General features: G+C 44.9%; 1 long non-coding RNA gene across 1 annotated transcript in view; it reads right to left on the reverse strand.

Annotated features, from left to right (window-relative positions):
• Positions 1-14114: 14114 nt before the first annotated feature.
• LOC147737850 (uncharacterized) overlaps positions 14115-27807 on the reverse strand; it is a 42561-nt gene continuing 28868 nt past the window's right edge. Inside the window, exon 3 of the long non-coding RNA XR_015299375.1 lies at positions 14115-14839. This is a non-coding gene — a long non-coding RNA (uncharacterized LOC147737850). The remainder of the gene's footprint in view (positions 14840-27807) is intronic.

The raw sequence follows: 27807 nt of genomic DNA on the forward strand, positions 1-27807 counted from the left end.
GCAACTCTATACCTCCTTGCAACACCTTTGGCACTGCAGGAGCTGTAAGAGGCTTGCCCCAAACCTCCAATATAGGCTGAGTTAACGCATCATTAAAATGGAGCAACGGTTCGACAACAGAACTCGGAGAATGAAGGACCTCAGTCAAGAGATTGGATTTATATTCCACTGTAGGCAAGGTTAAATTTAAAAGTTCCGCAGCCTTCTTAATAACCACATGGTATGGCACATTGTCTTTTGAAGAGGCGTCAGACACAGATGGCAGTTCCCATTCCGGAGAAAGCTCTAGCCCACTTGCTTCTCTTAAATCATCAAAATAGTCCTCCTGAAGCTCACCTTCTTCCATATCAGCCTCAGCTTCCCTATATATTTGCTCCTCAACAAGGTGCTGAGCATCCCTTCTGGATCTCTCCTGAACAAGCCTCGCCGTCGGATCCGTGAACGACTCCGACGGAGCCGGTATCGGAGTTGAGATCGAATCCGGAGGAACAATGCGCTGCTCTCGAGGTCGAATCGGAGCCGGCGACGACGGCATCAGCGTCGACGACCTCGGCAGCGCAGAAAAAGGCCAAGGCGGATTCGACGCCGGCATAAATGGCATGAAAGGAGCTGGAGCATAGGAATGGGGAACTCCTAAATTATATGCCATAGGACCCATGGGACCTGAAGGCGCACCAGAGGGGTACCAAGCTCTCGAATAGACTCCATACATAGCGTTTAAAAAGGCAGTAGGGTCTTGTCCAAGAGCTGGGAAGGGTGGGTAAGAACCCACTGGCTGAACCTCGGGAGGTACCAGATTCGCCTCTTCTTTCACAGGTGGGTGGGTCGGAGTCATCGAGCCCTCTGCCAATGGAACCTCCTCATCCTCTCGAGCCGGAGACGGCGCCTGAGATGGATTCGAAACCGGAGCCTCACCTTCTGGATCCAAGACCTCGGGCAACAGAGACACTACATCCTCTCCATGTCTCCTCTTAGGCGACTTCGGCCTCGAGTCCGACTCCTTACCGGAATGATGGCGAGATCCATGCCTCGGCTTCCTATGCTTCTTTCTTGACTTCGAAGCATGATCGGAAGAAGACCTCGAAGGCGACGCCGTACGGGATCTCGACCTGGACTTCGACAGCGCCTTTGACTTCGACCTCGACTTTCTCGAATGCGATCTCGAAGTCTTCTTTTCCTTTCTACCTTTCAACTTCGCCACCAGAAGTTTAGCTTCTCTCTCTCGGAGTGCCTTCGGGTTCATCTTCTTGCACGAAGAACAGCTTTCGACATCGTGGTCCGAACTCAGACACCAGATACAGTCATCGTGCGGGTCCGTGATCGACATCTTTTTGCGCACTCCCCACATGGCTTGAACCTGGTCTTCTTAGTCGACATCTTTCAGCGAGACAAAGAAGCAAGAAAACAGAGAAAACAGTAACAAAGTTACTACACCTACAGAGATTCCCAGAAACCGTTAGCGTCGACGACGCAGAAAAAAGGGAACTGATGTCATCATGCCGGCGTGGGCCTATTATGGTGTCGGTGACGTCAGCGGAGTCTCGCGCGATGCCTTGCCTCGGTGACGTCGTCGGCGCAAAGCTACAAAAAGAATTTCCGGATGTTGCTGACGCAAGGGGATATTCACAAGTTGAGAATCCACTGGCAGATGTATCTATCAGAAATGTGGTCATTCAAGCAGGCATACTATTAACACCCCAGTTTATCACCTCTAGATCAGCGCCAAGAAACCAACCTGGTGTACGTCCGCTCTCAAATAAAGATTAACATAACATAACATAACAAGACTGGTGGGAAAAACTACGTCAGGAAGGGGGGGTGTGCCTGCCTTGCCAACTCCACCCCTCAGGTGGAGGAGGCGAGGTGAAGCACAACCCCGGGCTCCGGCCATCTTGTAGATGGGGGGCCCTGCACAATCCCAGCTAGGCTCCTGCCCCCCTCCCCCAGGAGAGGAGCAGGCTACGGGGTGTACTCACCCCAGGACAGGGACGCATTGGTCCCTGTCTTTGTCCTACCTGTAACACCCCTAAATTTAGTAGGGGCACCCTGAACAGATTTCGATAACCAAAGAAGATCAAGAAGAAGAAGACCCGCCGTGCAGCTGCTAACAACAGGACAACAACAACTGACTTGGCCCCAGTCCTACCGGCCTGTTGATCCTGGAACCTGATCCTGCCTAACCCTGGCGACTCCTGTGGACAGCAACCTTGGGACATCCAGAGGACCTGCCTGCCTTGACCCTCTTGAAGATTGGGACTCCCTTCAGCAGAGGCTCTGCTGCAACAACCACCCTGGTGCCAACCAGGAAGCTCCGGACCAGCCCACTCTGCACCCGCCGAGCCCAGGCCGTGCCCAACCGAACCAAGACCACGAGAACGCCCCCCCCCCCCCACGACTGGGACCCGAAGTCCAGTGCAAAAAGACCCTCCTCGACGACCCAGACGACGCCTGCAGACTCAGAACCAGGGGCCACCACGAGGGTAAGTTTTTCCGACACCCAAAGACACCCCTGCACCCGGCACCCTGCGGCTCCCTGTGCCCCCCTTTGGGGTACCCACCTGGGCTCCAAGACCCCAACTTACCTCTCGAAGTGCTGGTCGCCCCTGGAGAGTCTCCGTCCCCGAGCCTGCAGCCTTTTTTCCTTTTGGACCTTTCCCATAGAATAACATTGAGCGCCGACGGCACAAAAGCACCCTGTACCCAGCCGCCCGAGGGCCGCTGGCTGTGCCACCTTTGTCCTAGCCTACTTCCCCCTTGCCCTGAGCAAGTGACCAGGAGCCCAGCTCCCACAGCCGTGTGGCCTGCTAGCCAGCAGCCACCAACCAAAGGCTCCCTTTCCCTCATTGGATATCATTAGGCCTACCTACCTCTGCACCCGGCCGCCCCTGTGCTGCTGGGATTGAACTAACAGTACTTACCTCACCCTGGGGGACCCATGAGTCTATGCCCAGAACCTTAACTTCACCAACCACGTAATCACCTGGGAACCGGTAGCTCACTTACCTGCCATTGGATAACATTGAACAATTTTGAAGTTTTGAAAACTGAAAATATTCACATAAAATCAGCCAAAGTCCGAATTCCAAAGTACTCAACTGTGACCAGGGGAGAAGTCAGTGCTGTACCTTTCAGCCCAGTAGTGAACCGTAAAATTAATCCTTTCCGGGTTTACTATTAATCAGTATTATCTCCATAGGAACCCATTGTCTGCTTTTCTATGAAATTTCTTTTAAGTGTCTACTTTTGAAAACTTGAAATACTCTTTAAAAATCACACGAAATATTGAAACGCAATTACCTACCTGTTTTAAGTCAAGACCCCAGTGCTGGCCCTAGGAGACCAGTGCTGGATTATAAAAGTAACGCAATCGTAATTTACTTGCAACCTGAATTTTCTCCCATTGAATAACATAGTCAGATTTTCATTGAAAAGTTTCTAAGTGTTAACTTTTAAAACAGCTTTATATTCATGAAAATTCACTACAGTAACTTAAACGTTTTTGCTAATCTGGTTTCAGCTTAGACCCCGGAACTGAATCTAGGATCTAGTCCTGGAACTACCAAAGTAATCTATAAAGTAATCAACTGTACTTATATGTGGAAAACCCATTGAAGTCAATGCTATAGTGTGTTTTAGGTTTGTGTTGCTTACTTCCAATACTGTATCCATTGTGTGCACAACCTTTATTGCTCCTTTGCAAAGTAATTACATGAGAGTACTCACAAGAAAAGTATATTTTTATAACTGTTGGTTCTAAAAATAAAACAACTATAACTGGATATAAAACAATTGGCCTGGAGTTCAGTCCTTGAGTGTGTGAAACCTTTTGCTGACTGAGTGTGTACAACAAATGCTTGCTCGCAGCCGGACTTTGTTGCTGCTGGGTGTTATAAGCTACAAGGAAGCTTGGGGAACTACAGACACCAGAATCCCCTTAACTGCACTCACCTGGGCTGAAGCGCAATCCCACTCACCGCACTACTTTACGGCTCGCGGCCCCCGCTTCGCGGGAGCCACTTGTAGCCGGACTTTGTTGCTGCTGGGTGTTCTCTGCTACAAGGAAGCTTGGGGAACTACAGACACCAGAATCCCCTTAACTGCACTCACCTGGGCTGAAGCGCAATCCCACCCACCGCACTACTTTACGGCTCGAGGCCCCCGCTTCGTGGGACGCGTGCAGGTGCGCGCCGGGCGAAGCCCGGGCCAAGGGAGGGCCTGTTTGAGCCCGTACAAGAACGACCGAGGACGGGACGGGGTTCCCCCCTAATGGGGAAGGCAGTAGTTAGGGAAGGCAGTGGCAGTGTCTCCCCGAGCCGCTTGACGCCAGCTAGCTCGCACAGCACCTCTAAGAACGGACCGAGCATTTAAACGGTGAAAATTCCTGCATATTGATATTTTAATATTGTCCATTCGTATATAGATGGTTTTTATATAGCGCACTGAACATTTTTAAACACAGTTAGTGTCGCCGTTTTAATAAGCTATTCCTCACGTTGCTGGGACTATTGGGGTATTAAATTACACTCACACACTAGGAAGTCTGTTCTCGATGGTGTAGCTTGACAGGAAAGAGACAGGCATTGACTCCACTTCCGCTAACACGAAGCGGGTAGCGGTCTAGTGTTACACAAGGAGGGGCTATTTAGGCAGTGAGGAGCTGCCGGCCGACCGTGGTTAGGGAAGGCAGTGGCAGTGTCTCCCCGAGCCGCTTGACGCCAGCTAGCTCGCACAGCACCTCTAAAAACGGACCGAGCATTTAAACTGTGAAAATTCCTGCATATTGATATTTTAATATTGTCCATTCGTATATAGATGTTTTTTATATTGCGCACTGAATATTTTTAAACACAGTTAGTATCGCCGTTTTAATAAGCTATTCCTCACGTTGCTGGGACTATTGTGGTATTAAATTACACTCACACACTAGGAAGTCTGTTCTCGATGGTGTAGCTTGACAGGAAAGAGACAGGCATTGACTCCACTTCCGCTAACACGAAGCGGGTGGCGGTCTAGTGTTACACAAGGAGGGGCTATTTAGCCCTCTCGTCGCTCGAAGCGCGCAGCGGTCGCGCGCAGGGGAGCGCCTGAGGACGCGCCTGAGACAAGCCAGAGAGAAGCCCATCTGCGCCCGTCCGCGACCGGACGAGGCCAGGGGCCATGGCGCCAACATCCACAGGAGGAAGTATGCCCTCTAAGGTTAGGGTGAGTAATTCTTCCCAGCCATTGATGCATTTAAGGGTAATACCACAGATTACTTGTGGGACAGAAGAGCGACCCCCTCCCGAGGGGCCGTCCTCATGTAGGCGCTGTCATTTCCAGACAGTAAGCGATCCCTCTTACAGGAATATGGATTACTCCCAAAATTACACCAAATGTACAGTCATCGAAACAACTCAGGGAGGGAGAAACCTGTTATGTAACATAAGGTCTATGCCCAAACATTACACTGAGGTGTGGGATTTTATTTCTACGCACAAACCTGATCTGTGTTTCCTTACTGAGACATGGCTCAAACCCCATTCGGTCCCTGTTATCACCTATGGGATCCCAGAAGGGTATAAGATTATTAGATTGGATCGGCCTATTAAAGCAGGAGGGGGCATAGCGATTGTTCATAAATTCAGCATACCTGTCTCTATTCTAGATCAATGTTGTACCTCTGCTTTTGAAATGATGATTTTTAAAATTGGTACGTCTGCTAAATATTACAGGAAGGGAGCTTTAGTCTATCGCCCTCCAGGCCCTATGAAAAAAGTCTCCAGCTCTTTGGTGGAAGCACTGGCTCCCTATGTTAACACGGATAAAGACTTCTTACTGCTTGGAGACTTTAATATCCACAGTGAGCTAAAAGATAATATGGATGCCCAGTCATTCCTGAATGATGTTTCTCTGTTAGGGCTAAAGCAGTGCAATAGTGGGCCTACCCATCGGGCGGGGCATACTTTAGACTTGATCTTTTCCAATTTTCCTGACATTGAGTGTTTTGCACCAAAACAGACTAACTGGATAGATCATTTTATTTTGGAGTTTTCAATGCCTAAAATTGATGTACCTCTCAGCCGCTCTTTACAGATTCCGATACAGCGAAGACAATGGCATAAAATATCTCACGAAACTTTTAAGGAGATATATATTGCGGCAAAATTTCCACCCACGGAAAATATTGATTCCGCTTTACTTAAATATGAACTTGCGATACACACAGCAGTGGAACAGATTTCCCCACTTAAAACTTTCAAAAACCGTCCTGCCAAAAAACAGGAAGTCTGGTTTTCTGAAGAACTGCGGGTCCTAAACGAACCGCTAGGAAACTAGAATAAGCTTGAAGAAAGTCGCACTTGGAGGTGGATAAATCCAGCTATTATATGGCACTAAGCACCTACCATAAAGCCATCCGAGTTGCACGTAAGAGTCATGTTACCTCACAACTGGAGGCAGCAGGCAATGCTCCTAAAGTGCTATATCAAATTTTAAACACCTTCCTAAAACCAGTGGCGTGTGAAAGTACGGAAATGTCGTCTCAGCAATTATGCAACAACATTTCTGTTTTTTTCACTGATAAGATTGACATTATCTACCGAAAAATCAGGGCATCTATCTTATCCACAAGTGATCACATAACTTTTATACAGGCGAGAGTGGATGTCAATCCTGACCCATTACTCAAATTTTCAAATATCACCCTGTTAGAAGTAGAAGGGCTGATGGCCACATAAAAAGTGTGAGTCCTTCAGATCAGTTACCTGCAAGAACAATGGGAGTCGTGGGCAGGGTACTTGCTCCCGAAATCCAGAACCTTGTGAACCTCTCGCTTAATACGGGTAAAAGGCTCTTGTAAGACCTATTTGGAAGAATACCTCTGTTCCATGGACCGGTATGTCCAACCTTAGACCTATCTCCCTGCTGCCATTCATGGGCAAAATCATCGAAAAGCATGTTAATAAGCATTTGTCTAACTTCCTGGAACAATCAGCCAGCCTAGATCCCTCTCAGTCCGGTGTTAGGCCGAAATATAGTACTGAAACGGCCTTGCTGTCGATAACTGATGACCACCGCATGTACCAGGACAAAGGTATTTCAGCTGTCCTGGTACTGCTGGATTTATCGGCAGCGTTCGATACTATTTCCCATAAGATCCTGATCGAACGACTGGCTGAGAGTGGCTGGAGGGCATGGCACTGGCCTGGCTAAAGAGCTTTCTCTCCGACCGGACTCAATGTGTCACCAAGGGTGAGTTTCGGTCGGATGAGGTTAAGATCACCAAGGGGGTGCCACAGGGCTCTTGTTTGAGCCCTACTCTTTTCAACATCTACGTGGCCCCCTGGCAAACATTATGAGAGCCTTTGGTTTTTGTCCAGTGTCCTATGCTGACAATACCCAGCTGCTTTTTCCATTTAAATCTTTAACCCCGGAGGTTAAACAATCTTTCTCCGAGGGGATGAAAGCAGTATCCCAGTGGATGTCTTACAACTGTCTTCAGTGTAACGTTGGTAAGACTGAGGTTATGCTTTTCGGTGAGGCCAAGATATTATGGGCCCCTGATTGGTGGCCATTAGATCTGGGGCCAGTTCCCGAACCAAAGCAAGTAATTAAGAACCTTGGGGTCCGCTTAGAACAGGAGTTGACTTTGAAACAGCATGGAAATACAGTGGGGTCCTGTTTTCATATGATAGGACTCCTCCGTAAGGTGATTCCGCTCCTTCCGGACTCCATCAGAAAGACTTTGGTTCAGGCTTTAGTGATCAGCCGACTTGATTACTGTAATGGCCTCCTGGCATCTGCTAATGAAGAGGTATTGGACCGACTTCAAGTGATACAGAATACCGTGGCCAGGTTGGTCCTCAACGCTCCCCCCAGATCTCCATCAAAACCTCTGCTAGAAAAACTTCATTGGCTATCTATTCGCCAAAGAGTGAAATTTAAGCCATGCTGTATAGTACACAAGGGACTGCATGACCTAGGACCCTATTATCTGGCAAAGAAGTTTGTTCCTTACGTTCCCACACGTGCCCTTAGGTCAAGTGATCAGCTGCTTCTGAGGGTGCCTAAGATTAAAAGGGCCAGACAGGGTGGCAAGGCTCTGTCAGTGGTGGGCCCAATTCTGTGGAATAGTCTTCCACTCCAACTTAGGCATTGTTCGGATCACTTGGTTTTTAGGAACAAATGTAAAACTTTTTTATTTCAGGTTTGAATTAGCTTGGTCATGATTTAGTCATATATGATTCTTTGTGCTGGACTATCGCCCTTTGGTTGGCTACTGTCGTCTCTGGAGAGCGGAGATACTCCTTCGGGAGTTTATTCAAGCGTGTTACAAACCCGCTAATAATAATAATAATAATAATAATAATAATAATATCTCCACTACAAGGTCGGTGCATGATTTATACCCTGCCATTTGTTGTAGATGATCTAATTACTAGCTATCATTTACACACTCAAAGATGTAGTTGTTCTAAACCTCATCGGAAATTACCACTCCTAAGGCTGGGAGAGGCAGGAAATCAACTAATGGTGGGTTAATTGTGGGTACCCTGGACCAGTTTCTCGCGAGGGCATCTTCCGTTCTGGCCCACGAAATAGAGCTGACAGAAAGAAGATTGTCACTTGACCCTGCTTTCAACAAACGGGCATCAATGGGAAGTTTGGCCCAGGCATCTTCGCCAAACCCCCTACAAAATATTGATCTTACAAGTCCAGAAGGCAATGACGTGCGAAAGGGCAACCAACAATTGCAAATGGCTGGAGGCTTGCCTTGCAAACCAGTATGTGAAGCCGCCATGCTAAATACTAGAAATGCCCCTAACCATCACACTGTGCATCCTGGACCTCCAACAGTAAGTGTCAAAAGAAAAGCTAAAATTCAGAAAGCTGATAAAGTAGGGGGAAGTACAATACCACTGACTGACTGAACTGACTGAAAGTTTTTTTAAGCGCTCGAATGCTGCGGCGTCTTGGCGCTGTAGAATAGAAGACAAGAATGAGACAGATCAGGGCAGAGAGAACAGCCACGTTTTCAATGATTTTCTGAAACTTAAATTAGAAGGTTGTGACCGGAGCACAGAGGGTAGTGTATTCCAAAGTTTGGAGGCCTGATTGGAAAAGGATTTTCCGCCCCAGCGCGCTCTCCAAATTCTAGGCACACAGATCAGGTCTTGATTGGCAGATCTTAGGGTTCGGTTAGGCACATAGCGTGGGAGGAGTTTGGCCCGGTCATCTGAACCTTTGCCATGAATGGACTTGTGGACCAGGCAGAGGGCTTTGAACTGTACTCTGCGTCTGATTGGGAGCCAGTATAACTCTCGTATGGCTTTAGAGGTGGGGTGGCGCCTTGGCAGGTTCAGCAGAGCTCTAGCAGCCGCATTCTGGATAGCCTGCAGTTTGGTCATTTGTTTTTCTCCCGTACCCAGGTAGAGAGAATTACAATAGTCGACCTGAGACATTACTAGGGCAGCTCCGACAGTCTTCTTTAAGGTGGAGGGAATGTAAGGTAAGATTTTCTTGAGTACCTTCATAGTGTGGAAGCATGCTGAGGTGACCTGATTAACTTGTGCCGTGCAGGAGAGGTTTTTGTCCAGCAGAAACCCGAGGTTTCTGACCTTCTCAGCTGGAGTCGGGCAAGAGCCAGCTTCCGTGGGCCACCATAAGTGACTCCAGATCGAAGGCTTCTGACCGAATTCTATAACTTCGGTCTTCTCTGTATTTAGTTTGAGAAAATTTTGACTCATCCAATTTTTCACGTCGAGAAGGCAGTCTCTGAAACGCCCTGCAGTAGCTTCAATAGATTCAGAGACAGACACAATAATGTGCGTGTCGTCGGCGTAAGACACTAATTTTAAACCATGGGATTTTATTAGGTCGGCCAAAGATGTTACATACAGATTAAATAGAGTTGGTGATAATGCCGACCCTTGCGGGACACCTCCAGGGAGAGTAAATTCCTCAGATGAGTCCATCCCAATGTACTTGTTGGATTCTGCCAGTTAGAAATGATGCTAGTAGGGCCAAAGCGGCATCTGAAATGCCCAGTTTTTCCAATCGACTCAATAAGACCGAATGGTTGACGGTGTCGAATGCCCTGGTTAATTCGAGTAGTATAAGGGCCGTTCTTCCACCGTCATCCATCGTCTTCCTAATGTCCTCCGTTGCCATAATGAGTGCTGACTCAGTTGAATGGCACGCTCGAAAGCCATGTTGTGTAGAATCTAGAAGGTTGTTATGCGTTAAAAAAGTCATTAATTCTAGATTCATAGCTTTCTCGAGGATTTTAGCTGGTAGAGGTAGGCAGGATACGGGCCGATAGTGTTTGGATTCTGTGGGATTAAGCGTTTCTTTCTTGAGAATCGGGTGGATGCAGGCTTTTTTCCAAGTTGAAGGAAATTTGCCCAGGCTGATAGCCTTATTTAATAAGGAGGTCAGAACTCCAGTTATCGCTTTTGGGATTGAGTGTAATATGTGAGGGGGACATGGATATAGAGGAGATCCTGACTTCATCTGTGGGAGAAGATCAGCGACCTGCGGCTCCTTTAGGGCGGGAAAGCTGGAGTAGGCAGGGAGGGTGAGTGAGGGTCCTTCCCTAGTGTCCATGATCAGGGGCTGGGTTGGGATTGCGAGGGTGTTAGGGCCAGTGTTGAAATACGTGGCCACGATGTTGAGACCATCATATACTGCCTACCACCAACTCCGCATAGTCCTGCTACATGCCAGCCCATCACGGAAGAGCCCACATCGATATTGAGTCCTGGTGTTGTGTTTCCCGCTGAGTTGGGATTGGACTTTTGGACCAAACTTGAACACATTTTTAACACCTTCAATGCTGCAGCAATTCATCCCGGATGCTGCACTTGCAGATTCCCCATTGTTCATGACGAGCTCAGCTCGTCATGAGCATGGAAGGGGTTAAAAAAACATGTCTCCCCATTTATGACAGACTTAACTTGATAGAAAACAGGCTTGCAAGTCTCTAATTATCGTTTGCTTCGGCTCAGGCACGGGGTGGGAACCGGGATAAAGGGATAACAGAAAAACAAAAGAGATTATCTAAGCAAACTAATGAATCTGAAATTCCCTCTACCCCTCTGCCTACGAGTAATGCAGCTGATATCAGTGCCCCTGTTCTAATCCTACTTCATCTCATCTAATGATATTGCAGTGACTAACCACATTGTGTTGAGTGGAAGGGCATTGATAGAAGATGGGAGCAGGGCTATAATTGAACAACGCCAAGCGAACAATAATATTTCTCATGTTCCATCAACAAATGGGTTACCACGTATAGATCTTCCCCTGGTATCCACACCATATGTGTGGTTCTTGCGGGGGTCCCACCATTGAGCCAGGGTAGAAGGGAGGAGTATATGGAGCTTAAGAACAAATGTATCCATTGCCTTAATTACAACAGGCCTCTTCCCCCTATGGTATCTACTGAAATTTTGTTTGCAAGGCGCGTGGAATGGATTGGGCCACGGAAAAAGTCTATCGAGGGAGACTGTATAATTATTAATTTTAGGGACAGAAGGGCTGCCTACTGGCATCAGGAGTCGACTCGACTCGAAAAAGATAGACAAAAATGTCCAAAATGTTAGTAAAAAAATGACTAAAGGTACGTGCTCTTCCCGGATTTGCGCTAGCTGGCGCGGAAAAAAGAAGAACTGACGTCAATATGCGAGGGTGGCGTCTAAGTACTCCAGCGACATCATTCCGGCGATCACGACGCCGACGATGGACACGGAGCCGCAGACGAGGCCTACCGACGTGCAGGGGTACTGCTGACGAAAAACTTTCCGGATCCAGTCTGACACCTGGGGGTAATTCTAAGGTAAGGAATCTAACACTAACGTGTTTCTTTCAGATTCTGTCTTTCAGATACAAGCTTTTCTGGCCTAAAGATTATCTCCAGTGTGGAGTTTCTCATGGTGAGATAGCGTTTTTCACTGCAGCTTTTCTGGCATTCAGAACACTCATAAGGTTTTTCATCAGTATGGAGAATCGCTTATGGTTAGTGAAGCTGTGCTTATCAAATAGGAATTTCTGGTATTCACAGCATTGGTAATGTTTTTTCCCTGTGTGCGTCTGCTCATGTAAGATTGTGTTTTAAATTGATGCTTTTCTGGCATTCAGAGCACTAAAATATTTTGGTGTGTTTTCTTATGGCGCTTGAAATTATCTCTTCCGCTGAATCTTTTCTGACATTTAGAGCACTGATAATTTTCTTCCCCAGTGTGGATTCTCATATGTTTAGTGAGATTACATTTAAGGTTGAAACATATCTGGCATTCAGAGCACCTATAAGGTTTTTCCCCAGTGTGGGTTCTTATATGGTGAGTGAGACTGATTTTTTCACTGAAACATTTGTGGCATTCAGAGCACCGATAAGGTTTTTCCCCAGTGTGGTTTCTTATGTGATTATCGAGACTGTTTTTTTGGCAGAAACATTTTTGGCATTCAGAGCACTGATAAGGTTTTTCCCCAGTGTGGGTTCTTATATGCTGAGTGAGATGGCTTTTTTCAATGAAACATTTGTCGCATTCAGAGCACTGATAAGGTTTTTCCCCAGTGTGGGTTCTTATATGCTTAGTGAGACTGAGTTTGTATATGAAACATTTTTGGCATTCAGAGCACTGATAAGGTTTTTCCCCAGTGTGGGTTCTTATATGCTGAGTGAGATGGCTTTTTTCAAGGAAACATTTGTCGCATTCAGAGCACTGATAAGGTTTTTCCCCAGTGTGGGTTCTTATATGCTGAGTGAGACTGAATTTGCCTCTGAAACATTTCTGACATTCAGAGCACTGATAAGGTTTTTCCCCAGTGTGGGTTCTTATATGCTGAGTGAGACTGAGTTTGTCTCTGAAACATTTCTGACATTCAGAGCACTGATAAGGTTTTTCCCCAGTGTGGGTTATTGCATGTTGAGAAAGACTTCTTTTGTCAATGAAACATTTCTGGCATTCAGAGCACTGATAAGGTTTTTCCCCAGTGTGGATCTTTGTATGCCGTGTGAGAGTATGTTTTAAACTGAAACATTTCTGGCATTCAGAGCACTGATAAGGTTTTTCCCCAGTGTGGAATCTCACATGTGCAGTTAGAAGTGATTTAATTTTGAAATGTTTTGGGCATTCAGAGCATTGAAAAGGTTTCTCCCCAGTGTGGGTTCTTACATGAAGAGTGAGACTGTTTTTGTCAATGAAACATTTCTGGCATTCAGAGCACTGAAAAGGTTTCTCCCCAGTGTGGGTTCTTATATGAAGAGTGAGACTTCTTTTCTCAATGAAACATTTCTGGCAATCCGTGCACTGATAAGGTTTATCCCCAGTGTGGGTTCTTATATGCCGAGTGAGACTGTTTTGGTCACTGAGACATTTCTGGCATTCAGGGCACTGGTAAGGTTTTTCCCCAGAGTGGATTCTCATATGTTCAGTGAGATAAGATTTACGGCTGAAACTTTTTTGGCATACTGAGCACTGAGAGAGGTTTTTCCCAGTGTGCATTCTCTCAAATTCAGTGAGATGAGATTGATGGCTGATTTTTTTTTGGTACAGGTTACTTATTTCCCCAACTTGGGTTATTTTGCTTTGATTGAGGCGGATTTGAACACTGAATTTGTTCTTACAGCCTGTGTTTTTATAAGGTGTATTTCTAGAGTTACATTTAGTTTTCTCTTGCTTATATGACACCGTAAGATTGAACTAGATTTTAGAGTCTGGCTTGTTTAGATAATGTTCAGTATTTATCTCTAAAAGAAATTGTGTGTAATCTGCTTAACATTTGAATTAAGCAAAATATGTCTCGAAGCAGCCCTGTAAAACCTGTTGAAATGTTTCTAGCAGATAAAAGTCTTTTGGTTATAGCCTCTCCGGCAGCAACTTATTTTGTGACTGAAGTTTTTCTCAAATCTATTTGTATAGGTTCTTAGCAATGCAGTGATAAGGTGTTAGTCTGATATTTAATGATTAAACTGAGAAGTACCTTTTTGCACTGACGTAATGGCAGTAACTGAGAACATTAGAACATGCACAGTACTATTGTGGCTCACCAGTCGCAGAACATCAGTTAATTTTACCCTTTCTATGTTTGGTGTAAGGTGTAGTTCTGAAGACGAGGAATTATTTACATTAGCTATAGCGCAACAGTGCTCATTTAATCCATTTTTATATTTAACAGTTTTACATATCACTCCTGCACAACAGAATGTTGAGGCGATTTACATAGAATTACAGAACAGAACACATTAAAAAGGAAACAATCTGAGATGGTCATGAAAACAATAAAGTTGTGAATTTTTAAGGTTTTCGCCAGAGTGAGCAGAGTGGGTCGAGGTGTTATATCCAGAGGCAGATAGTCTCAAACTTGTGTAACTGGTTAAAAACGGTTGTTGAACAAAGGTGATTTTCCAATCTTTTGGTTGTTAACGTGTCAGCTTCTGAGTCTTCTTGGAGCGTCTTTTCTTTGATGGTATGCAGAAGAAACCTTTTGTTGTAACTTTCTTTAATGCAGTGTGTGCTTCCGCTCTAGAATTACATGATGCTTTAGATGAACGTTATTCTGTCATGCTGAGGCAATTTGTCTTTCTGATAATATTTCAGATGAGGATGCTGAAGTGGTCTTTCTACATTATTTCTGATGCTGTGTGCACAGATATGGCTTTGCTCTGGATTAATGAAATGCAAAATTAGAGACTTCACTTACAGGTAGAGTACTTTCCTCGCCACACTTAGATTTTTGGAAATTATTTAAACGTAGAATGCTGGATGTCCTTCAGTTTTTCAAAATAATCCTTCTTATGGCACTGACATTTAGTGGCTTAGTGCTAAATCTTGCTTTCTTCGTCCGTAATTTCAATCACCTACAGTATTAAAATTAAATAGTTAATACATGTACATTTCCAAAAATAATAATTCACAAGCCACATCAATGCAGGATTTTTAAAATGTTGAGCTGTTTTTCAGACAGGTAAAGTTGCCTCCAAAGGAGTTTGTTTTGATAGATCAATTCAATGACTTGTGTAAATTAATTTACTACAGGTAACTTAATTGTCCTGAACAAAGTTGATTAAAAAAATCAAATGAACACATATATATATACACCACTAAATAGACATAACAATACTCAACATAAACAATAACCAATAGACATGTGTATAGGCAAAGTGTTAGATTTTATCAAATTTAAATCAAAACGGGAAAGTACAATACAAAAAAGTTGTAAACAGGAATACAGGACAAATGTATGAAAATAAATCACAAAATCTCTGTAGAGCCTGTTGTCTGCCTATCCAAAAATAGATGACTGAATTATCCTTTGGATCAAGCAGGAAGTCGACGTTTCGGTCTTGTCTGAGTAATTCTATAAGACCATCATCAGGACAGAAGAGTTATAATATTGTAACTCCCTAGTGAAAATAAATAAAACATTTTTTACTAAATCATGCAAACTTAATCAAACATCATATATGCACTATACACATCATTACATTATTACAAAAATAAACATCAAAGCTGTGTTAAAAGTCTACCAAGACATGAATACACTCCACTAAAAACAATACAGGGACAATATTTACAAAATGACAAACAAGAAGACACAATTCATTTTAGTAGATTGACTCATGAGTGTGAGTTATACAAACACAATTTCGAAAGTTTCACTGACAAGATGGTTCAGGAAATCTACCTGCAACAACACTAGGCAATGGACGTTGACTTGGAGTCGAAACAAGATTGTCTAGAATAACCTGTTTCCTCATATATACATAAATGCATAAAGTCTGTTCCACATAAATTTATAGAATCAGAAAGCAGACATTATCTAGAATGCCATATTGCCTCAAATGCATATAGGCATACGATCTGATCGCCTATTAATTCAGAAAGCAAACATAACTAAGAATACATTAGCTGGTCCAGTGTTTTAGGCTATGTGGCTAATCCACGCCTGTCATTTGATTAAAGGAGCAGAACATACCCAAAAACGAGGGGATCACAGAAGGATCGAGTGCATTAGGTTCTGTGGGCATCAAAAAGGTTGCTTCATATCAGATCTGAAAATAATTAAGTAGTATCCGATGTCATCACTGTTATTAACTAAAATTCTCGTCTAAGAACATAGAAAGGTCTTCCGTCCATTCATTTGTTTTTGGGGTTTCTTGCAAACTTTTGAAGGAAGTAAGTTCTTTTAGAATGTGATGGAGCTCTTTGGACGAGTTTTCAGCTTTATTTATTCGTTCTGCTATATGAGTTCTTTTTGCTGCTTTGATTTCCCTCATATATTTGGTGTGTAGGGTTTGGTAGATTTTACGATCGTTGGGGTCTTTAGTTTTTCGCCAGGTTTTTTCGGCATTTCTTGTTTGGGTTTTAAGATGTTTTAGTTGGTCAGTAAAACATGGTGAGGTTTTTTGTTGATTATAAAGCTGCCTCTGACTGTGTAAATAGGCAGATTTTATGGAGGAAACAGGATTGTTATGGCATTAGCTTCAGCCTTGTAAATGCAATACAATTGTTATATACCAATACTTGGACAAGAGTCCGGCTAGGGAATGGCTCAAAACTTTCGAGGAAAATTAAAAAAACTTTAGGCTTAAAGCAAGGGTGTGTTTTAGCTCCATATTTATTTATTCTATCTTTATCAGACTTTACCCTTGCAATAAACAATAAGTTAGCAGACTCACCAAAGCTGGCTGAGAAACAAATATCAAACTTATTATACGCTGATGATGTCGTCCTGCTAAGCCAAACAAGGATAGGACTGCAGCAATTAATAAACAAAACATCAATGTATTCAATTGAGAACAAAATGACAATAAACAAAACAAAAACAAAAGTAATGGAAGTCAGTACCAAGAAACGGAAGGGCAGTCAATTCAAGTGGTACCACCAAAAGAGGTAGCTAGATAAAAAGTTAAATGTATTAAATATCTTGGGATACTGTTTGACGAGAAAGGATCTTTTTCATACCATAAAATGGAGATGAAGGAAAGAGCCAAAAGTCTACAAGGGGCTTTTCGCCTACTTTATAGCTCCTTGGGAGGCCCAACTTATACCCCATTAAGAAAAGTAATACAAGCGAAATTGCTCCTGAGCCTTATATGGAAGTGAAATACTCTGTGTTTTGGATTCTGCATTATTAAATAATGCTATCACAAATACATTTAAACATCTGATTCGGCATCCACTTAATGTATCACCTGCTCAGATAAGGCTAGAATTTGGCTTTTGTAATCAACAATATGCAAGAATGGGTCAGTACGTTAAGACCTGGAGACAAATCGAAACGGATATCAATAACCCAATGTGCACATTTTTGTGGAAAGGAATGCAACAAAATGAAAAAAATTGTCCTTCTGTAAATATCTGAAAAAAGCTCTTGAAGAATTGTCAATTGCTGAGATCTGGGAAATGTCTTTAACAGTACATAGTTTAAGAAAATAATTAACAAATCAGTTAAATATTTGTCACTTTTAAAAGACAAAGAACTGTTTATTAAGAGATCACACGCATGCATGTTGGTCCAGGAATGTACAAGTCTTAAGGTCCAAGTATATTTATAAATACCATGGTCTCTACAAACCAAAAACACCTTTATGAAAGCACGATTCCGCAACTTACCTGGCTTAAAACATGTAGTGCCCTGGTTGAGACCATCTAAGCTGACTATGGGCAGACTATGCAACCTATGGGAAGAAAGTATTTTGCATTTTGTTTGTATATGTGCAGTAATGATGGCAGAAAGAAAACGATATTTGAAAAACTGCTTCATTGACAGAGGTGTTCGTACCTGCAGACATGTCATGGTAGTTTGTTTTAGACCAACGGTTATTAAGATGAACGCCAATTTTACAACATTTTTAATACTTGTTAAAAAGAAGTGGGATACTTGTGAGGTGCCCACAGGAAATCTGGAAGTCTAAGATAATTAAGGACAACATTTAGGACAATTTTTATGATATCACACATAAATTACAGAAATATTAATTGACACTATTTATATTAAGTCCTGGAAAGATGACGGTCTGATGTAATGTCTATAAATTGTGTTTATGTTAATCAAACTAATTTGGATTTTTTGAAATGTTAAAATTATTGGTCTGTATTTTAAAGTGGTGTGTTTTCTTTAAGAATGTAGTAATTGTAAGATTTTTGTTAATCATGTAAATACAATTTACCTTACTCCCTCTGTTAGAAAATGCTTTCCCCTTCCCTCCCCTGCTTCACCTATCTCCCCTCAACCAACCACATGCATATATCTACCACCTGCTTAAAACAAGTGGTAAATAAAAGCAGAAAAACACTATGAAATAGTGAATGGCATGTGGTTTGACAGGCAGAAGAATCTGTTCCTCGTGGCAACTCTTCAGTCCATTGCGTCAAACTTGCAACTGGACGTTACTGGGGTAAATCTACCACAAAGTTAAAAAAAACAATTACATGAGATCTTTCTGCCACTCCAGTACTGTGCAACTTCTAACAAGGGGCTATGAGAGGTCTAGGACGGGTCCAGTGACCTGGAGGGTCACACCAAGTGTGTCCTTATTTAAGGCAGAGGACTGTCATGGGTTTAACAGCTAGAGCGGTGGTGGCAATGCACTCTGTTGTAAGGATCAATAGCCTGATGAGATCTTTGCATCATGGTCATTGGAGTGGCGTCCTACTGACACACCCATGTAATGCTCAATTTCTATGCCTGTGCCCAGACTTTGCGCCAACATCAAGTGCATGTTTAGGGTGTTGGTGTGCGTAGGATAAATGCAATGTGAGAGTGCGACAGAGTAAACCGCTAGTCTGAGGGACACCCCCACCCCCAAGACGCTCACAACAGTTCAAGGCAGGATCTAATACTCTACAACAACGTGATTGTTGAGGCCCAGTTGGACGATTGTGTGCTGCCAACCGGCCCGTTCAAGGTTGCATTTGCCAAATTCCTAACACAACTGGGACCTGAATCTATTGGCTTACTGGAAAGCCTGTGTTGGGATTTTAGCGGCTGAATTCCGGACTACTCTGTGTCAGAGGCTCATGAGGGACTACAACTACCCCAGTGTTGAACACCCTGTCTGAGCCGGCCACAGTGTGGGCTCAATTGCTGACAGTCAGGCCTCCAGAGGGGCTGCACTTACCGACAGGCCAGGTGTGACTGCTACTTTGGGACTGCTGATCTTCAGGCAACCGCAAAGAAAAGACAGAGTGGGTGCCCTACTGAATGCAGCCCTACATCCAGGACAAAAGTGCTCCACAAAAGCCTGCTGGTGGGTCACTGCTCTCTCGAGTGTTCGAGCGTGCCATTCAAGTGCCGGGAAACAGGAAAGAGACCCAAGCAAGACTGACTCATCCTGTGGAAGGGTAAGATGTTTACGACAGAGCATATACGCATTGGGGTGACTGGAGTGACAGAACTGCACCTATACTATATTCATGATACTCCTAAATGCCCCTAGAGGGGAAGAGGGGATCAGAACCGGACGCACCTGCCTGCAGCACATGGTAGTCTGGCGTGCCTGCACTATCTTTTCACCCAGACTGTCCATAAAGTTGATTTTAGTGCCGCTACACACATAGCAGGGGGAATCTCAGACCATTCGCTGGTGGAGATGCAACTCGATGGTCCGGTTGTGGACTTCATGCTACCCCCAAGGGTTGATCTGTGATATTTATAAGACAAGATGTTCAAAGCTCGTATGAGAGATGGAGCAGACTTCTATTTTATGGAGACCGGGCGGCCTGTTGAATCATCTTGCGTGCTATAGGATGAATTCAAGGCAGTAATTCAAGCCAAGCAACAAACCTTGATTGGGGGAATGCCGAAGGAACGTAAATTGAAGTGTGAGGCTCAGGACAGGGAAGGTGCTTTCCTGGAGGCACGCTTTGTAAGTGGGGAATGAGATTCTTTCCCATTACACCATTAACTGAAGCAGCACACATTAAGAGCACTAATGGAAAATAGCGGGCACTCATGCGCTGGCTACCCGGAATGGTCTCTATGATGTTGGTGATAAAGCCAATGAGTTGCTTGCATGGTTAGAGAGACAAGACAAAGGACGGAACTGGATCCTTGAGGACACTGACAACAATGGGACGGTAATACTGGGAGAGACTTCCTGAAAGACCTGACCCTGCCAATGCTAACAAATGAGGACTGAGACGCACTAGACCAAGACCTGCCAGTAGACTAAATAAATAAGACAATAGGAACCTTGCAAACAGGGCAAGCGACAGGGCCTGATGAGCTCCCCTTACAAATATATAAAAGCAGAGAGTGCCTCCAGAGGAGGTTTAAGACTGCCTGAAAATAAGGGTGTCTCCCAGAGGAACAAAGAACGTCTGAGGTGGTGGTCATCCCAGAAAAGGTCGAACCAGCAACTGAGTGTGGGTCTTATAGACCTATCTACCTGCTTAATTTTGAGGCTAAGGTCCTTGCGTACACCGTGGCGTTCTGCCTGCGGACAGTAATTGCAACAGTGGTTCATCCTGATCAATCGGGCTTTATGCCACACCAGGGAACGTGCTTAAATCTCCAACACCTTAATGGAGTACCATATGCAACAGGGGATTCCTTTGCTAAAACCAGTGGCGTTGCTGTCAAGCTCTTGTAATGTGGCCCCTCTAGTGCGCATGAGCGTCAATAATACAGTCTCCCGAGTCTTTTTTCTCCGAAAGGGATGTTCCTTGTCTTCTATGCTTTTCTCAGGTGCGTGGGTTAGCCAGGACCTCTCAGATGGGGTATTCCAGTTTATCAAGAGTGGGATGAGAGAATCTCCCTCTACACTGATGTTTTGCTATATGACACACAACCAGCCTTCTCGAGTGAACAAATCTTACAAATTTTTCACATATTTGGAGATCATTCAGGATGGAGGATCGATTGGAAGATGTTCTTAATATTCCTGCTGGAGGCAATGGACCATGCGGCTACACTCTAGGTGCACAGTTCGGGTGGCACTACATGGCTTTAAATATTTGGGCGTAATCTGTCTTTCCTACTACCTTTTCTCTTTCCGACACTTTTCTGTCCACTCATAACTGCTCACTTCTTATGGGCTTCTTGCCTGTGTTCTTAGTGCTGTTGTTTTTAAAGGGTCCTGCGACTTCCCACAATAGACCAATATTGCTATACATAATGTGGCACAAAGGTTGTAGGCGACATGCTGTGTTCAAGCTACTTTGCTACTGCTTCTCTATACTCTTGGAGACTCTCTCACAGTACGCTGCCGGCCCTAAATAGGGTTGTGAGCTTAACGCTGTGTATATCTGGACCTGTGTTCTATTCTTTACCTACCAAATAAAAATGTATTTCAAACAAAATATTTGGGTGTGTTCATTACAAGAGAGCCACAGGCAGGAACATACTCCCGAAATTAGACCGGTGTCGCAGGGATACCCCAAACTGGCACGCTGTACATCGTGCAAAAAACGTCCTTTAAGATCCCACCAGGCATTTTCTTTCAAAAGGTAGTCTGAGAACTTCGGCTCCTGTTGTGGGATGGTGGCACTTCGCGCTGAGTAAGTTACAGAGGGGAGTTTAAGGTGGACCGGCGGTCCGGAGCATTCTCAAGTATTACTGGGCCACGCAGCTGGTCGCAGTCAACAACTGGATTTTTGCGGACCGTGAAGAACCTGTTACCGGGTAGATAGATAGGCCATGGGCAAGAGAGGTTACCCCACCCCGGTGCTATATCGAAGAAAGTATGAGTGCACCCTACCAACTCATACACAAACATTGGTAAGGGTGTGGAGAGAGGCTACCAAGTATTTAGGCTGGGAAGGTAAGCTGACTGAAATTACTCCACTGTATGGTGGTGATCTCGTAAGTGCAGCGGGAGGATTGCAGGGCTTCACAAAATGGGGATTGTTAGCTTAGAGCGGCCGGGCGATGTGTGGAGGGGACAGGCACTTGTGTCCTTCACAAACCTACAACAAAAGTATAAATTAGGTGACTAAAAACGGTTCTGACATTTGCAGGTGGGCCACGCTCTGCATGGTCACATGTGGGAAGGGGAGCAGTTGCCTGAAGCATCCCCACTGGAGGACCATCGGCTAACTAATCCCCAGACCGAAAAAGCAATCTCAACCATCTATAGGAAGTTGATCTACAATTCCCTGGATCCCTTGGGGACTCGGAGGGATATGTGAGAGAGGGACCTAGGCACGCTTGGCGATGGCGATTGGGTTGAGGCAATTCAGGGTGCCAGGGAGGTGGCAATTAGAACTCGTTTTGGTCTAATTTAACTACAGATCCTACATAGGACCTACTACTCCAGAACTTTGTTGCACCGAATAGGGCGGGCGGCCACCTCTCTGCGTAAGGGAATGTGGGGGGGGGGGGTCGGGGCTTGTTTTAATGCGGTGTGGAGTTGTCCGGTAATTCAATGCTACTGGGTAGAGATCATGAGAATAATGTCCCAGGTCATGGGACTAGCGATCCCCATGGGGACCAAATGGCACCTCATGGATATCACGAGTGAGGTGACATGGCATAGTTTTCGCAGAATATGACTGGCCCTGGCTTCAGCGGTTGGCAAGCATAATATTGCACGGGATTTGGGAGCCAGCTCTCCCCCCAGGGTGGAGGATTGGGAAGCAGATCTCGATTGGTGTTAACGGGTGGACACAGGGTGTATCTCAGTAGGGGCTGCCCTTGTAAATGGGAAAAGATATGGGAGGGCTGGCAGAGCTACTGGGCCATGTGACTGGCCATGAAGTAGTGAAGGTTAAATATGTACCATCCTTGCGAACTAGTTTTATGTAATGGGATTTGGCCAGGGAGTGTCAGGACAAGCCAAGCTATGTTACTCACTCCATATTTGCAGACTTTTTGGTCTAATCACTCTCACTGATGTGCACCGTATTTTCGTTGTCAACACCATCGATTGAGCACTAGTTCAATAAAAAGAGTTTTTAAAAGTAACTGTATCTTGGCAAGATAAGCAGTGTGCTGGTCATTATTCAATTGAGTCTGTTGATCTATTGGTGAGCTCTGAGTTCTGAGTTCAAGCTGGTCGACATTACAAAGCTGAGAATATTGTGACTGCTCGCCCTCGCTAACTTGAGAGTCAAGTACAAAAAAGGGTTTACTTGGTCAGTTTGCACAGTCTTACTAGGACAGGTCACATAACATCAAAGGAAGGTGACCTCAACCCAGTAGCCGCTGCCTATCCCATGGCCCCAGAAATGGACGAAGGTGCGGCCGGTCATCGGGCCTCGCACCGAAACGCGCGTTGGCGTTACTACATCTTATCCTGAGTTTCCAGTTCTGGGTCCCCTGCCGATGGCTGAGAGGACCTACTCAGGATGTTCTCAGAGCACTATTGATTAAAGCTGTGTTGTGTGTTATGAGGAATAGTGAATGCGAATGTGTGAGGTTTGCTGCGGAATGGGATGCATGAATGTATGAACTAGAGGGGAAGTGTGCTATTTATAATTTCTTTGTCGAATCTGATTAACCAATGTACTGTTTTACAAATAATATATGGAAAAAACTACAATAAAAATAAAAAGTATATTTTTGGAATGAATGAATTCTCTGATTAATTAATGTGGCACTAAAAAGGTAGAGAGCTCAAAGTTGCGACTGATTGTAAATGCTGGACTCCTGATGAGCCGCTAGTTGATGAAATACAGGGTATGTCCCTCCCTTGCTTAGAATCTTGACTTTTCCCCTGCTGACCTGCCCTACATCCTCCCCAGGGGACCCCTTTGACCTATTAGAGGCCCCAGAAGTGGACTAACATAGAGACAGGACTGAAACTCCCTTTCTTTGTCAAGCTGAAGCATTTGGTCCTTGTATGTTTTCTAGACCGCAATCCAGCATGACATAATTTAACATAACCAGTACATGGTATTCATCGACTTGTCCGCAGCATTCGACTGCGTTGTGCATACGAGGCTGTGGACAACCCTACTAGAAATGGGAATTGACCCCCCTATTGTCAATTTATTACGGGAACTGTATTCTGGGGCTACCGGGAGAGTCAGATTTGGAACCAAGGGGCAACTGACGGATAGTTTTGTGGTGGAGATGGGGGTCAGGCAAGGGTGCGTCCTGGCCCCCTTCCTATTTACCCTATACACCAACGGCCTAGAGGCCGCCCTTCTTGAGGGCGCAGTTGATCTCCCTGTCATTGGTCGTCGGCAGATACCAGCATTATTATATGCCGACGACGTGGTTATCCTGGCCCGAACCCCAGTCCAGCTACAACGGGTTCTGAACAAGTACTGCTCGTTTATGAATAGTCTGAATCTAAAAGTAAATATAACGAAAACTTTTGTGATGCACGTTGGCCCAAAGACTAGAAACCTCAGGAAAATCTTCGTGAACACGGCCCCTCTCAAATGCACGGCTACATATCCCTATTTGGGAATCTTATTCGATGAGGCACTCAAATGGAAGGAAGCCATCAAATCACGCAAACTAGTCTTCCTAAGGGCGGTTGCCGCATTGAAATCTTTTGCCCAAAAACTGGGGAAAAGACCCCCTGCAGAAATGCTCACAATATATAGGGCAAAGTGTGTCAGTGCTGCAACTTATGGGGCAGGGATTTGGGGTTGGGCGAACGTAGACCAGCTCCAGCTAATTGAAAACTCTTTCCTTAGGTATTTGCTGGCAGTCCCGAAAAGTTCGACAACATATGGGTGCCACATTGAACTGGGAGTGGATTATCTAACAGACATTATAAAAATCCAACCAGTTATGTTGTGGAGGCGAATTTGGGTCACGGACCAGTGTCATCTAACGAGGTCAATTGTGAAGGATTGTATGAAGTTAGACAATACTGGAAAAATAGGATGGCTAGCATATGTGAAGTCATTCTTAACAGACATAGGTCTTGCAAGGTTTTATTCCGATCCAACAACAATTTTGGATATTACAAGGAAGGAGTTAAAAATGGTTTGTTTGTCACACTTGAATGTACTCCGGCTGTTGAGTGAGATAGGGAAACCTTCTGTCCAGCATTGTCTGTTAATGCAAACAGCCCCTACTATTCAGCCATACCTGAACTACAACATAAACCAATATGGTAAATTTCTGTGGACCCGTTTCAGATTCAATGTATTTCATTGTCTGATTTCTTTCCCTTCCCAGAATGATTGGACCTCAAATCTATCCCCCTGTCCCTGTGATCTAAGTTCGTCACAATCTACCATACATGTTTTGTTTTTCTGCAAATTGTATTCAATTCCACGGAGGCGATGGATTGTTCCCATTTTAAAGGCATGGAACTTGAGGCAGTGTCGCCCAGCCTTTTTGGCCTTCCAATGCCTGGAAAACGAACTTATAGCCAAACCTGTAGCCTACTTTCTTAAATTTTGTATTAGGCACCGTGCAAATCTGTGAAAAATGTACAGCTAGTGTGAATGGAGCTGACTCGCTCCAGATTGGTCAACATGTGATACAAGTCGGTACCATTAATTTTAACTGCTTTCGTTTTGTACAGTAAGCATCCCTAAAGCAAGCTTTTAATTAACTGTACATTTATGTGTATTTTGTCTTAATCCTCGGACAATCTAAATAGTCCCGTTCTAATGTTTTTAAATAATCATGTAAACAATGTATTTTATGAACTTTTATGGTGTATCAATGATTGTCGAAACCCGAATAAAGACAATTTGATTTGAACATAACCAGTAACTTGTTCAGCTGACATTGCAGAGATAAACCCAGAAACATAGATAGCAGGTTTTTAAAAAAAGGCTGCGTTAAGGTAAGGAACACAGCAGCGTCTTGTCATTTACTTATTCACATAAAAGAAATAACATATAGGCAGCATTCTAATTAACTCTCTCTTTTCTCCACTCCTCTATTTGTCAATTATCAAGACTATGGGTCTGATTTTAAGTTCAATGGGTAACCTGACTTGTTAGCGATCTCTGCTGGCCCTGTGGCGCTCTCTGACCCTTCAGAGGAGCAGCAGCCACGGTGGCTCCTCTGAAGGCACTGCAGGGGTGGTGAGCGGCTGCCATGTTTCAGGCGCCCATTCACCAATATTTGTGTTTTTCAAAAACAAACTTCCAAAGTTTGTTTTTAATAACAAATAACTAATCACTCTCACACCCTTGGAACTTTCTCCCTGATTAATTTTCTCCCAGGAAGTGGGGTTCATTTAAAAAGAAATTCTCATCACGACTGCCAGGTATTCCCTGGTGGTCCTGAATAAGAGAAAAATACATCAGACAGCCTGATCTAGAGAGGAAGGGCCATCCGATGTATTCACACTGATGCCACTCAAGCAAGGCTGGACACATGACATTCGTTTGTTGGACAGGGTACTCAACCACATTTGTGGTGGAGTACCCTGCTCACCAAACTCTAAATCAAGACCTTTATATTTTCTTTGTTATGCATATATCTCTAGGTTGGCTTCATTATGTCCATCAGTCTTTCTATGATGTACCTGTTGTACAAGTTACTTACCTTCGGTAACGATGTATCTGGTAGAGACGATTCTAGCCGCAGATTCCTTAACGTAGAATTATCCCCAGGCGTGAGACTGGATCCGGAAAACTTTTTGCCACAGCATCCCTGCGCACCGGGGGGACAGCATTACGCGACTCCGCCCAGGCGTCGTCTGCGTACGTGACGTCAGCGAGGTCACATAAGTCCCACCCCGGCGCGCCTACGTCAGTTTTGTTAGGAGAACTTTTCCGCACCACAACGCGAAGCCAGCAGAGAAGCTGTGGGAGCATGGGAACAGTGTGCGAAACAGCAGAAAAATGGAAAAGAAGGAATGGTGTCGAAGAACACCATAAGGACCAGTGCCAACACTGCAGTACCCAAAACAGGGAAAGAAGAAAGAACAGAGCACAGCCCTGAGCAGCCACCCTGCCAGTATGAAAATAGTTCCCCCTTAAGACAAGGAACATATGCAAAATGTCATGACAACATGCAGCAGGACTACAACCCCCGACCAAGACCCATCAAGGGGAGCCAGTTCCAAGACAAACAGGGAACGACAGACCTCCAAGACAACCCCCCCAAGGAAGCCAGGGCAGGGCACGGCCAAATGACCCAAACCCAGAGGGTAGCAGAGGGGCCAGGACCCTCAGGAACAAGAGGGATGAAAGAACACCAGCCTCAATCCTGGAGCAACCAGAGTAGAGGGGCACAGGAGTACCTATAGACCCAGCCTCTACATTGCCACGGAAGAGGAAGGAACAAAGCAAGACAACATCTTGGCGAGAGAGCGAAAGAATGCACTCACTCATCATAGTCATCCGCCGGCGAGTGCAGAAGGGAAAGCCAAAGGGTCCTCGCAGAACGGGGAGGAAGGGCGGGCCGTGAAGGAATCTGCGGCTAGAATCGTCTCTAAAAGATACATTGTTACCGAAGGGAAGTAACTCGTACATCTGATAGAGACTACTAGCCGCAGATTCCTTAACGTAGCATAGATACCCTAGCCATACCCATGGGGAAGGAGGGTCTGCGGAAGGACCCCACCAGCCTGGACATGACAGAGGGTCCCACAGGGGACTAGTCCAATGGACAGGGTGAAGAGCCCCGCCCTCCCAGGCATGAGGGGGAACCCCCACAAGCAGAAAAACACCAACCCCAAGAAGGGTGTGGGAAGAAGAAGAAAGCCTGTTCACTCTCAACAGAGGAACCAAGGGAAAGGCCAGGGAGGCTGAAGCACCCCATGCCCCTAAAAGGCAACAGAGCTTCTATTTAATGCCAGGGCAAGGAAGAGGAAGAAGAAAAGCCTAGAGGGCCCAAGGAAACGAGGAAAAAGAAGGCGAGCCCACCATACACTCGAGGCAACAGGCGAGACAGAGCGGAGCCGGCAGTAATGAGCCACCGAAAGCAGGAAGAACAGCTCGGGCCCCAGGAAGA

This window comes from Lissotriton vulgaris, chromosome 1_1, assembly GCF_964263255.1.
Source record: "Lissotriton vulgaris chromosome 1_1, aLisVul1.2, whole genome shotgun sequence".
NCBI classification, from domain to species: domain Eukaryota; kingdom Metazoa; phylum Chordata; class Amphibia; order Caudata; family Salamandridae; genus Lissotriton; species Lissotriton vulgaris.